Source organism: Cornus florida, unplaced genomic scaffold (assembly GCF_030987335.1).
Source record: "Cornus florida cultivar Cherokee Brave unplaced genomic scaffold, ASM3098733v1 CherokeeBrave_3.0.0_Hap2_Chr04, whole genome shotgun sequence".
Lineage (NCBI taxonomy): Eukaryota > Viridiplantae > Streptophyta > Magnoliopsida > Cornales > Cornaceae > Cornus > Cornus florida.
In genome coordinates, this window is record NW_026775574.1 from 73,704,531 (window position 1) to 73,719,311 (window position 14,781).

A 14,781-nucleotide genomic window follows, 5' to 3' on the forward strand; every position below is an offset into this window, starting at 1 on the left:
CTAAAAAACATTGGTTAAATTTTTGTTGATTTTAGGACAGACTTTCTTTACTGCTCTTTATTATAGCTTTTTAACTGAGTTTCCTTATTTTATTTTATTATTTTTTTTGGGCCAAGGAGTTTCGGGTTAGGGCAAATCATTTCAGCCTCCCCAATCGCCTTCATCTCTATTCTTGTTCTCAACTTTGAAATTGCCCCCCCCCCCTCTCTCTCTCTCTGCAACTGCAAACTACAAAATCAACAAGAATCAGAAGTTCAAAACCCATGTATTTCAGTTTTATTTATCTATTTGCAAGAATCAAAAGTTGAAAACCTATTACCTATATCAAAACCCATATCGGCGTATCATTTCAGATTGTTCAAAAAATCAAAACCCATATCTTTCAGTTTTCATCGCCCGCTGTTCCAGTTCGGGTTCGCCGTTCGCAAGCTTCAGTTGCTGTCTCTCAACTCTCAAGCTTGGCCCCCTCTCTCTCTCTCTGCAACTACTAACTTGTATGTATGGGTTTTGTTTTAATTTTTGGAAGTGATGGTGACGGCGGCGGCGGCGGCAGAGGCGGAGGGACGGCGACAGCAGTCGATCAGCGGCTGAGGGCGAGGGACGGCGGTAGAGAGAGAGAGAATGATTTTTTTTTTTTTTTTTTTTTTTTGGGTTTTTGGTTTTGGGTTGGGTTTGGGTTGAGCCCCAGCCCAACCCAAATATGTCTGAGTTTTGACAAACCTAACCCGAACATGAACCCGATTTGTAAATTTTAAATCCCAATTTTAAAAATTCTGGGTTGGGGTTGGGCTGGGCTGGGCCCGCTCAAGTTGTAGCCCTACTTGCTAGGTAAGTAGGATTTTCTCCTACCACCAATATTGCATAATGATAAAAAGTAGACACGTGTCATTTTATTATTGTGCCACATCAGTGGTTAATCCTATATACCACTAAGGAAGCAAGAAGAATTAATGGTTCATTTTTTTATGATAGATTGAAAAAAAAAAAAAAAAAAAAAGAAGAAACAAAACAGGAAAGAAAAGAAGAAAAGCTTTAAATTTTATTGAGCAATTTGGGCATTGGTCAATGAGGCTTGTTCACCCAGAACAATTAACTGAATTCTGAACCATTTATGAACTTATGTTTGAATGGTGATATGGTGGAGCATGTTAAGTACTCAAATGTGAATTTAGTTTCCTTTTAATTAAAGAAGATAGCTCAACTTATCTGCTTAATGAAAATCATTAAATCCTATTGTTTACAAGTTATGTTTTGTAACACACATGGATAAGGTAAACTTGCAGTTTTGGCCACTCCTTAACCTTCAGAATTTTCATATTTGTTCTTTTTATGGTTAAACCTAATCTCTCATTTCTTGTCCTAAACGGTCATTACTTTGTCCCTCTTTGACAAATAGGTGTCTGATTTAGAGAGATTCCAAATTCCACCAATTTCCTCAATTTTCTTTTCCACTTATATCTCTATAGTGTCTTCAATTTATTTTATTTTCTATATTATTGAAACTTCTTCAATCTCCATAATTTATCATTTTCCTACTTTTGTAGGTCAAGTATCTTTTATAAAGCCACATCCGTTATCATTATTTTCTTTCTATTTCGTAACAAGTTTTAAGATAGATTGTGCTCATTACTTTAAAATAAAATGGAAACAAAAGATTCATGTAATTCACCCCAAGTAATTGGGTCGATCTTAAGACATTAGATAAGGTAAAAATACGAAAAGAAAAGGGTAATGCACGCGTAGGTTGGTTTGCTTCGGATTCACACAAAGCTTCAGCTTCACACCTTAGCATTCATCTTATGAAAGACATCAGCCATTTTGTTAGTCTCACATCAATTAGAGAGAGAAGTTGGGGAAGAGAAGTGGCTATAAAAGAGTGGCGGGTCATCGAGTGTATTGTCCCTTCCTTTAATCTTTATCTTGTTGTCTTGGTATTACATTTTGAAACCTTGGCCTTGTATAAGAGGGAAGGGAAAGGGAGTTTTAGAGTTTTTGAAAGTTAGAGAATGAGTAGAGTCGGTAAGCTAATATAATTTGAGAAATTGTTAAAACCGACACCACCCATTCCATGATTTTCAATTACTCCTCCCTCTCATCTCTTCTCTTTTAAAAACAAAGTGTTCCCTCAATTTTTCCAAAATGCTCAAGCATAAAATCCCACTGGAAAGATGAAAAGACGAATCAAAAGTTTCAGGTCCAGAGCTTGAGCATTGGCCAAAATGCTCGCGCACAAATCTTTGTGCTCAAGCAAAGATTCAAGAAATTTAGAAAATATTCTCTAAGTGTTGGATGCAAAAACGCTTCAAAAATAATTGATGAAAAAATGGCCAAGTATGGAAAAAATGCTCGAACACAAGCTGAATAGCTCGAGCACAAAATTTTGTGCTCGAGCATTTTGGATCCTGAAATTTTCTTTAAGTTCGGGTTTATTCTAAAATCTGTCCTTTTAAGTTTCAGACGGGCTCAGATGATCCCAGAAGTCCTAAAGCCCATCCAAGAAAGAGTAGAAATCAGTTTTTTCTATAAAAGAAGATGTAAGGTCACAAAGAAAACTCTCTTACCATTTTCAGATCTCATGGTAGCTTTTAAGGTTTTGGAGTTCTCTTTGAAGATTGAAGAAGAAGATCCCAAAAAGAAGATTTGCAGTCCATGTAGATGTTTTCCACCAACAACAATGTTATCATCCATCTTCATACATATATAGGTAGATAAATCTTCTCTTAGGGCATTGATGTAACCCGAATCCGAATAATATGGTTTAATTATTTTTTAACTTTGGGGATGTTCATTATTGATATGTTTTAATTGCATGATTATGAACATTTGACTTAGGATTTTTAAGCAATTGGAGTTTTAATGAATAAAATTGATTTTTGATGAAATTAATATCTTGTCTTAGAATTGATTTTACTTTAATCAAATCCGAATTATTCTTATCGTTTGAGATTGGCGGCTAAGGGCTTCTCATAATGATTTGAATAGTGATCATGCAATAGTACTTAAACTGTTTTATGAACGAATGTTTTGATAATCTATCCTTATAGAATACAAATTATTCTGTAATTTAGTTTAGAGTAGTTAAGTAGATAATTCGTGTCAACCAAAGATAGGTTATTGCTTAACGTAAATTCATGATTTATCTTCTTAAAATTAAATTAAATTGGATGTTAATTCATTTAATTCTTGATCATGCATAAATATTAAAATCCCTAAGGTTAAATCAACTGACCATATTATTAGGTTCGTGATGAAGTCAAGCCCTAAGTATTTCGTCTCTTGATCTCAATCTTTATTATAGTTGCTTATTTTGACTTTCATGTTATTTAGACTCAAACAAAACAACCAAATATTTTCTCTAAATTAAATGAGAAATTACTTTTACACTTGACGATCCACCACAGTTCTTGAGGTTCGATACCCTCTGCATAGCCATATCATATAAGAATTCATTCTATTGTGAGTAGTTTTTATTATTGATAATATACACATTAATTTTTTGGCGCCGTTGCCGGGGACTGTGTACCGGTTATTGCTAAGTTAAAAATTAGTTCTAGCTTAATTTGTAGTTTAGGAATATTTGTCTCCTCCTCTTATATTATTTTTCTTTTCAAGTGCAAGAATTTAGTTGTAGGAACCAAATAGCTTAAGGAAAAGGAGTTACGGTTTCGTAACCTTTTGTGAGTTCTTGTTATTTTATTTTATTTTTTATTTTTTTTTCTTTCCATTAAACTTAACGCATGTTAGGTCGTCGTTCCTTATCATTCCCGTTAATTGAATACGACTCAGAAATTGAAAAGACTCTTAAGCAAATTATAAAATCTAAAAAAATTCTAAATTGTTAGGAGAATCTTCTAATCCAAACATGGCTAATAATGATGGTAAAAATCCACTAGAAGTGGTTGCTCCACCTGCACCTTCTTCTACACCTTATATATCTTCCTCGTGATTTCAATTCCAACATCTTATATATCCACTATATTCCAACATCTTATATATCTTCCTTATGATTTCAATTCCCGAATAATAATGCAACCCATTTTGAGATCAAACCAGCTATGATCCAAATGCTTCATTCATTCCATGGGTATGCTAGCGAGGATCCTTATAAGCACTTAGATGAGTTCTTAGAATTATGTTCGACTACCAAATTGTTAACTTCGTCTAATGATGCATTTAGGATGTGTCTTTTCTAATTCTCTCTCAAAGATAAATCAATTACTATCAAATTTAAGCATGACTTGTCTACCTTACTACAATTTGTGACAGCCCAATTTTTTAACCCGATGCGTCAGTGATGAACCGAAAGTTGATCCGATAACGGATCCGAAATACGGAAGCGAAAGGTAAACCAAAGTAACTAGAGATAAAGATCATCTCTAAGAGACCAATGTGACCTTCCATGAAGTCACGGAACTCAAAAAAATAACCGGAAGCGGAAACTAGAATGAAAAGGTCAAATGGTACCCTATGGCACCAATGATACCCAAGGGAACAAGATCTAGTTCAAACTATACCACGTACGCCATTAGATGGCTTAAACAAGGTCAACAAGTCCTGTGGGATCAAACAAATGAAGTTAACCTGTTTAGGCAACATACCAAACAAGACCCACAAGGCAGCTTCATTTCGGTTGACTGAAATGGAGTTTCGGTCGGCCGAAGTGAGCCAGAAAAAAGAGAAGAATGAGCCTTCATTTCGGTCGACCGGTTTGTGGCTCGAGATGAAAAATGGCTACTGGAACTGGATTTTTACTGTTCAATTACAATTCAAAATGCCATCAATCGACTGAAACAAGCCACCAGTCGACCGAAACAGGTCAAAAATGTGAAGAATGAACTTGTTATGCACCAAACTGAAAAGAATTCCTAAGTCTCATTGGAATCCCCCATGGCATGATTAATTTACATTATATGCTATTGTGTGAAGATGTGAGCATACACGCAAGTGTAATATGGCATTTTAAACATGGTACAATGGTCCATGGCCTTTTTACAAATCATTTACAAAATTTGACATGCCAAGCCTCCAAAGTTAGGAAAATTACATTTCAAAGGCTAAACTTGAAATTTAAATACATACACTTGAACTTTAAAGTTTGTGGCCCTTGGTCTCATGTTATATATATCAAATACATTGCAAAGAGTGTACTCATGTACACATTACATGTTTAGAGTCAAATATACACATTTTGACAAATAAGACTACAAATGGCATTTCAAACCAACCTTTACAAAAATGGAACCTTCAAGTCCATAACTTGTCCAAGCGTAATGAGAATCTCAACCTTGATCCCTGTACCTGAAAAATGTTTCCACTACGTGGGTGAGTAACATAAAGCTACTCGTAGGAGATGAGCATGCATCGACTTAACATTTTACAACTTTATCATCTTAAGGCGAAACATGTTAAAGGACTCATGCCACCTAACGTCTATGTTAAGGGTGAGACTCAGGGAGCATCTGATAAACGTCGAATATTGTATATTCAAGCGCCCCAAATTGCATTAGTTAAGTTCTTTATTTGTGTATTTTATATAGATTATCTCCAATTGTATGTTTTTGCACATTTTCAGGTTAAATTGCAAAAAGGAAGCAAAAATGATGCTTTGTGGAGTTTTGAACATAGGAAGGTGCCAATTCTGAAATTCTGGCAGCAGTAGAACCTGACTTTTGTCGCCATTTTTGATCTAGTAAACTCAAGAACTGGACTTCCATCATAACATGAAAGATTTAGAGCTCTGAATCAGATTTCCAAATCTTCAAGCAGTTCGTCATTCGGAGCTCGGAGCAGAGAGTTATGATCTTCTTACCAGAGGTGCGCAGAACTGCCTGGCAGCACTGAAGTGCTGCCTTTCTCCCCATTTTCGACCAACCAGACTTGAGAATTGGGTCTTCATCAAACATGAAGTTTTTAAAGCTCTGAATCAGCTCTCCAAATCTTCAAACAGATCATCATTCGGAGTTTGGAGCACAAAGTTATGGTCATTCTTCCACAGTGGGTCAGAGATGGGCAAGAATTGCATGTTGCTCATTACACTAATTTCGAGTGCTCGAGACCACCCTTCGAGTGCTCGAAATTCTGGCAGATTGCACTCGGAAATGGCTCAATTTCAGCCAGTTGCACATTGGTTTCCTCAATGCCATCTTCCTTCTTTATGAAGTGGTTGGAGGTGTTCCTTGGAAGAGGGAGAGCCTGGACTTGAGCTTGATAAGAGAGAGGGAGGACCACATAGATGTTATCCTTCATTCTTACAAGATTAGAGGAGAGAGAAGAGAGCAAGGAAGAGAGTGTTCTTGAGTGCTACAGTAGAGCTCAAAAATGAAGTTGTATTATTCTTCTTCTTCTTCCATTTTTGTATCAATGGAGAGCTAAACCTCCATCTAGGGAGGTGATGAAGCCTCCTCTTTTGATCATGTTCTAGATTAGGCTATACTTTTGGGGACTATAATGTATAATGTATGGTAGTTTCATAGTCTAAGAGCATATTCCTTCTTGTAATGAATTTTAATGTGTAAATGGTTGATGTAAGTTCATTGTCATATCTTTGATGATTCTTGGATCAATCTTATTGCTTTTATTTTCATAGTAGCAATGAAAATATAGACTATGAATGTTTTTCAAGGCATGTTGATTTTGAAACTTGATATTCCATTGCTTAGGTACCTCCTTTGATGGTTTATACTTGATTCCTACCTTCATGTGCTTCACCATTTGATTGAAAGCTTGATGGTCTTTTGCTTGAGATAGTGTATTTGATTCTACACCTTAGTTTAAGTAGTTCAACTATGGTAGCTTTTGATGGATCATTCTTGTTTTGATTAAGTGAACTTCTGATGATTATTAAGCAACGGAGTTGCTTCATATTTCTTGACCATTGCATATATGCTATTTATCCCTAAATTTAGACCTAATCTAGCATGTACTTAGGGTGTAGTGTGGATTCATCTCCCTAGTCTTTTCTACTTGTATCTCACTTCCTCAATTTTATTGCAATATATTGTTTTATGCATTTTAATTTCTTAGTTTAGTGACAAACACACAAACCCTTTATAAACCCTCATCACTCTAAAATGACTTTAGATACTTAGGTTGCCTTAAGACTAGCGCAGTCCCAGTGGTTCGACTTATCCGTCCAATAGCCCTATTTTACAATGATTCGTGCTATTACGAAGAGGGTTGATATAGAATTGATTTCGACCGTCGATCAATTTTTGGCGCCGTTGCCGGGGACTTGCAAATGGTTTAACAACCAATGTTTAGGGTTAAATTTAGTTTGATTGTGCATATTGTGTTTTGTGCATATTTTTTTTTCGTGTGGTTTAACCATTTTTGTGTTGTAAGATTCTAGGGACTCGAATCTCGCCGTGGGAACGCTAGCAAAGCGTAAGTCTAGAAGATTATTAAGCAACGGAGTTGCTTCATATTTCTTGACCATTGCATATATGCTATTTATCCCCAAATTTAGACCTAATCTAGCATGTACTTAAGGTGTAGTGTGGATTCATCTCCCTAGTCTTTTCTACTTGTATTTCACTTCCTCAATTTCATTGCAATCTATTGTTTTATGCATTTTAATTTCTTAGTTTAGTGACAAACACACAAACCCTTTATAAACCCCTCATCACTCTAAAATGACTTTAGATACTTAGGTTGCCTTAAGACTAGCGCAGTCCCAGTGGTTTGACTTACCCGTCCAATATCCCTATTTTACAATGATTCGTGCTATTGCGAAGAGGGTTGATTTATAATTGATTTCGACCGTCGATCAATTTTTGGCGCCGTTGCCGGGGACTTGCAAACGGTTTAGCAACCAAAGTTTAGGATTAAATTGAGTTTGATTGTGCATATTGTGTTTTGTGCATGTTTTTTTTCGTGTGGTTTAACCATTTTCGTGTTGTAAGATTCTAGGGACTCGAATCTTGCCGTGGGAATGCTAGCAAAGCGTAAGTCTAGAGGACCCTAGGTAAGTTTCTTGACCTTTTAGTTTCACATTGTAAGATATCGTGCATGTGTTAAGTTTAGAAGTAGTTAATTTATTTGCAAGCCCTTGTTGAGGCTATATTATTGTTTTAATTCTGTGTATAAGCATCGGTCCTTGTCGTGGCCATTTATTTTCTGTCTTGATAATTGAGGAGAAAGGGAACATCGTATGTGGAGTTGTGGATAATGAATTGCTTTGTTGATTATATGCTGTGCTGTTGATGTTCGGTCGTAGGTCACTCTCTCTACCCACAATCGATTCGCCCATTGATATCAATTCTCTTGAAAGAACTCTTAGAAGAAACCTTAGGGAATATACTCTTCTAAGGGATCTTGAAACTGAATTTAATACAATGGGAGATAACGTAGGAAATCCGGGGAATGAAAGGGCTGAAATTTCTAATGTAGAACCAATGACTCTTAGAGATCATTTCATCCCTACCACCTATGCTTCTCCTTCTTGCATAGTAATGCCAAACATCGATGCAGCTCAATATGAGATCAAATCAAGCACCATCCAAATGCTTCCATCATTTCATGGCTTTGATAATGAAGATCCATATAAGCATCTTGATGAGTTCCTTGAAATCTGTTTGACCATCCGGTTGAGAGGTTTTCCGGACAATGCACTCCATCTCCATGTTTTCCCATTCTCCCTAAAGGATAGGGCAAAATATTGGTTGAACTCCCTCGCTTCCAATTCCATTACTTCTTGGGCTCAATTGCAACAAGAATTCCTTAAGAAGTATTATCCAGTGAGTAAAACCAACCAAATGAGGCGTTCCATTCTAAGCTTTTCTCAAATTGATGGAGAACAACTCCATGAGACTTGGGAAAGGCTACAAGATCTTCTTCAGAAATGTCCTCATCATTTGATCCCAAAATGGCAATTAGTGCAAGCTTTCTATGCCGGCTTGACCGAAACCCATAGATTCATGGTTGATTCTTCTTGTGGTGGGATGTTCATGTCCAAGAATACGGATGAGGCTTGGACCCTACTTGAGAATTTAAGCGAAAATTCACTTCAACATAATTCTCGTAGGGCTCCGACCTCAACCATTGCAAAGAACACCAACCCTTATCAACCAAAATCAATAAGGGAGGAATCATCTCAAGTGGATGCCATCGCTCATAAATTCTACCAATTGATGGCACCACATCTTCCTCCTTCATTGTCTCAAAATTCGGCAAGTTCAGTTTGTGCTTTATGTACTAGTCCATTCCATCTCTCGGAAGATTGCCCTACACCGGAGCAATTTCTCAATCCCAACCAAGAGCAAGCTAATGCCATGTTCTCAAGGCCCGGGCATAACCCGTATTCCAATACATATAATCCGGGTTGGAGGGACCATCCGAATTTTTCGTGGAGGCAACAAGCCCCATAAAATTCCCAATTTCAAAATTAATGGCCTCAAAATCAGCCCTCTTCTCAATATCAAGGTAGGCCTTTCCAAGCCTCTTCAAGCTACCGTCCTCCTTACAATCCAAATGTTTCCAATCAACCTCCTGTGTGTCCAACTGACGAGATAGTAGCTGCAAACAAGTAAATGATGGAATCATTAAATAAGCAAATAATGGATTCCAACAAGCAACTCTTAACATCCTTGCAGCCTACTCTCCAAATGGTTCACTCTCATACTCAATCCATAGCTAATCTCGAAAATCAAGTGGGCCAAATAGCTAACTCGGTGAATCAATTGCTTCAAAAGGACAAGGGCAAGCTTCCCTCTCAACCTTTTGAAAATCCTAGAGGAATGCACGTGATTGATGAAACCCCTCCTCCGAGTGGGCCGACTCATGAACAAGTTCAAGCTATCACCACCCTTCGGAGTGGTAGAGTGGTTGACAACAAGGTCGATGGAGACAAAAGTGAGGAAGTTTCTCCTTTGAAAAATCCAAATCCAAGCTCTTCTAATCCAAATCCAAGCTCTTCCAATCCACATTCTTGTCCAAATACCATTCACGGAAATCCCACACATGTCACCCCAAATGTGGAAACTACTTATGAGCTAAAAGCTCCGTTTCCTCAACGTCTTCAAGAGTCGACACATTTTAGGAACAAGAATTGTAAAATTCAAGACATGTGGGAAGTTTTCAAGCAAGTGAAGATTAACTTGCCCCTCTTGGATGCTATCAAGCAAATCCCTCCCTATGCAAAATTTCTCAAAGATTTGTGCACTCAAAAGCGCACTTTTAAAAATCATTTGCCAAAAAAGGTGAGATTGACTGAAAATGTTAGTGTTATCATTTAGCACAGCACTCCTCCGAAGTATAAGGATCCGGGTGCCCCCACAATCTTTTGCGTCATTGGTGACAGAAAAATCGAGAGGGCCCTCCTTGACTTAGGAGCTAGTGTGAATTTAATTCCATATTCAGTCTACCTATAACTTGGTTTGGGAGATATTAAGCCGACTTCCGTGGTATTGCAACTTGCCGATAGATCGGTTAAGCATCCACGAGGTATTCTTGAAGATGTTATCATCAAAGTGGACAAATTCTACTTCCCAGTAGATTTTGTGGTTCTTGATACGGAACCGGTCCATGACCCAAAAAAGCACATTCCCGTGATCCTTGGTAGGCCATTTTTAGCCACGGCTAATGCATCAATTAATTGCCGAACCGGGGTGATGGACATTGCTTTCGGAAACATGCAAGTCAAACTCCACATCTTTCATGCAACTGAACATCCCTCCAATGAGGATGATTGTTTTCTTGTGGATGTCATAGATGAAGTGGTTGAAGAATCTCTCCCCTTCATTCTAAGCAAGGACCCCCTTGACACTTGCATGTCCCATTTCGACTTCTCAAACTTTGACATTGATCAATCCATTCAGGAAGTCGATTCTTTGCTTGATGTTAGTGCTATCATGGATGTACCTCCTTGGAAAATTCCAAAAGAACTGCTTCCCCAACTTTTCACTACTCCTCCGGTCCCATCATTGATATCCCCGCCTCAACTTGAGCTTAAGCCTCTCCCGGCCCATCTCAAGTATGAGTTCCTTGGTCCAAAGCAAACTCTTTCGGTCATAATTGCCTCGGACCTTCAAAAAGACCAAGAGACTAACCTTTTAGCGGTGCTCCAAGAGCATAAAGAAGCTATTGGTTGGACAGTGGCAGATTTGAAAGGAATTGACCCGTCCATTTGTATGTACCGCATTCATATGGAGGATGACGCAAAGCCTACTAGAGAGGTCCAGCGCCGGTTAAATCCAAATATGAAGGAAGTGGTTATGAAAGAGGTGATCAAATTACTAGATGCGGGAATCATCTATCCTATCTCTGATAGCAAGTGGGTGAGCCCCACACAAGTTGTCCCCAAGAAATTCAGTCTCACCGTTGTTGAAAATTCAGCGGGTGAGCTCGTGCCACAACGAACCACCACCGGGTGGCGTGTGTGCATTGACTACCGGAAACTCAATTCATCAACTAGGAAGGATCATTTCCCACTCCCATTTGTTGATCAAATCCTAGAAAGGTTAGCCGGCCAAAGCATCTATTGTTTTCTTGATGGTTATTCCGGCTATAACCAAGTGGCAATCGCCCCTTAAGATCAAGAGAAAACAACATTCACATGTCCCTTTGGTACTTTTGCCTATCGATGCATGCCTTTTGGTCTATGCAATGCGCCGGCAACGTTCCAAAGGTGTATGATGTCTATATTCTCGGATATGGTTAAAAAGTTCTTGGAAGTTTTCATGGACGATTTTTCTGTATTTGGCTCCTCCTTTGACTCGTGTCTCAAAAATTTGTCTCTGGTGCTCCAAAGATGCAAAGAGACGAATCTCATTCTAAGTTGGGAGAAAAGCCACTTCATGGTCCAAGAAGGCATTGTTTTAGGACATGTCATTTCTAAACGGGGAATCGAGGTAGACAAGGCAAAAGTTGAGTTGATCTCTAATCTTCCTCCTCCGAATTCCGTCCGTCAAATCTGTTCTTTTCTTAGCCATGCCGGATTCTATCGTCGCTTCATCAAAGATTTTAGCAAAATCTCACGGCTTTTGTGTAATCTCTTAGCCAAGGATGTTCCGTTCAATTTTGATGACGCTTGCATGGAAGCTTTCATTAAACTTCGCACTCTTCTCTCATCCGCCCCAATCATGAAACCGCCTAATTGGTCTCTTCCCTTTGAGATCATGTGTGATGCATCCGACTATGCATTAGGGGCGGTTTTGGGCCAACGTGTGGATAAACTTCCACATGTCATTTATTATGCCAGCAAGACTCTCTACGATGCCCAATTGAACTACACTACCACTGAAAAAGAATTGCTAGCTGTGGTGTTCGCCTTGGATAAATTTCGCTCTTATCTTCTTAGTTCCAAGGTCATCGTCTTTTCGGATCATGCCGCTCTTAGGCATTTGTTAGCGAAAAAAGAGACAAAACCCCGTTTAATTCGATGGATCCTCTTACTTCAAGAGTTTGACATTGACATCCGGGACAAAAAAGGGATCGACAATGTTGTCGCCGATCATCTCTCTCACTTGCTTCTTGAAAAATCTTCCGAATTCGCAGCCATCCGTGATTCTTTTCCGGATGAGCAACTTCTTCAAGTTTCACATTCCAATCTTCCATGGTTTGCGGATATTGTCAACTATCTTGCGATTGGCAAAATTCCAACTCATTGGTCCAAACAAGAGAAGGACCGGTTTTTCTCCCAAGTCAAGCATTTCTTTTGGGAAGATCCGGAACTATTCAAGTATTGCCCGGACCAAATCATCCGGCGATGCATTCCTGAAACCAAGGCCACAAGCATTCTAAATTTTTGCCATACTCTTGCTTGTGGAGGCCATTTCAGTGCCAAAAAGACCGCTAACAAAGTCCTTCAAAGCGGATTCTTTTGGCCTACCTTGTTTCGGGATGCATACAATTTTTGCAAATCGTGTGAATGATGTCAAAAACTTGGATCCATTTCCCGAAGAGACATAATGCCCCTCACTAACATTTTAATTGTTGAAATTTTTGATGTATGGGGGATTGACTTCACGAGACCATTTCCATCTTCTTATGGCTATGAGTACATCCTTGTAGCGGTGGATTATGTGTCTAAATGGGTTAAAGCCGAGGCTACCAAAACCGATGATCATAAAGTCGTGATCCAATTCATTCAGTCTCATATCTTTAGTCGTTTTGGTACGTCCCGAGCAATCATTAGTGATGGCGGATCTCATTTTCGAAATCGTTATCTCAAATCCGTCCTTGCTAAGTATTCCGTCATTCATAAGGTTTCTACACCTTACCACCCTCAAACGAGTGGTCAAGTAGAGATTTCTAACCGGGAAATTAAGCACATTTTGGAAAAAATGATTAGACCGGACCGCAAAGATTGGTCATTAAGGCTAAACGATGCGCTTTGGGCTTACCGGACAGCTTATAAGACACCCATTGGCATGTCGCCATATCGACTTGTCTTTGGCAAAACATGTCATCTCCCGGTAGAATTAGAGCACCGTGCTTATTGGGCCATAAAAAGGTTCAATTTTGATCTCAAACAAGCCGGCTTTAATCGTGCGTTGCAATTAAATGAACTTGAGGAAATGCGTAATGATGCGTATGAAAGTGCCCAAATTTATAAGGCAAAGACTAAAGCTTTTCATGACAAACACATCATCAAAAAGTCTTTTGCCCCGGGCCAAAAGGTTTGGCTTTTCAATTCCCGCTTGTAGCTCTTTCCCGGTAAACTTCGGTCAAGATGGGATGGTCCATACATTGTCACTACTGTCTTTCCTCATGGAGCAATCGAACTTCATGATCCTGCAAAAGGATCACTCTTCAAAGTTAATGGCCAACGGCTTAAGCCTTGCATTGATGGCACAATCCCAACCCGAAAAGTTGAGGAAGTCCTCTTGACTGACCCAATTTATGAGGATTAGTGCCAACTCTAACTTCGTCTAGCTATCAACATTAAATTTAGCAAAGCAAGGGAAGCAATTCTTCCAATTTCCAAGCTTTCCCCCCCTCTTTCCATTGCCTGAGCCTTGAAATTTTCTGGGAAATGGTTTCGAAAAGCCAAAAATTTGGTTTTTCTGGAATGCTCTTTAGTTGTGTTCCACAATTTTAGACCGGCTTCTTAGACCTTCTCAACTCTTGTTTTCATTCCCGGAAGTTTCCGGTTCTATCGGGCAATTTTCTCGGACTTTCAACTTGGCCCTCACATGCATAGCCTCTTCTCTTCCTGCATTATTGAATCATGATTCCTAAAAATCATCCATACATTACATTGATGTTGCAAAAAGTTGAAAAGCTTCTTAAATTCATTCATGCAGTAGAGAGTAGTTGCAAGGTCTCAAATTTTTCCCAAATTTCATTCATATATTCATTGGCGGAAAATTGCACAGTTTGAAAAATTTTCTAATTTTTCCATGCATTGCAATGAGGTATAGAGTTGAATTTTTCAGCCTTGCATTCGAATGACATGATGTTGCAAAGTTTAAATTTTGTTGCAATGTTTCAAGTTAAAAACATATATATTTTTATGCAAAAATTTTGCATTATTATTATTATTATTAACAATAATAATAATAATAATAATAATAAATTTTCATGAACTTGAAACATTGTCTCAAAAACAAAAAAAAAAAGAGAAGCAATTTTCATTCATTCATAGGAATTCCATTGCAGCCATGAGCTCATAACTTCATGCATTCATTCATCCATGCATTCAAGTTGGTTGAAAAATTTGTATCCCATTATCATGCATGCATAAAAATGATAAATCTTCAGGTTCACAGTTTGCATGAATGCATGCATGCATTGCATTCATGCATCCTCATCCATGTAGTCCAAGTCTTTCATCCGATTTGA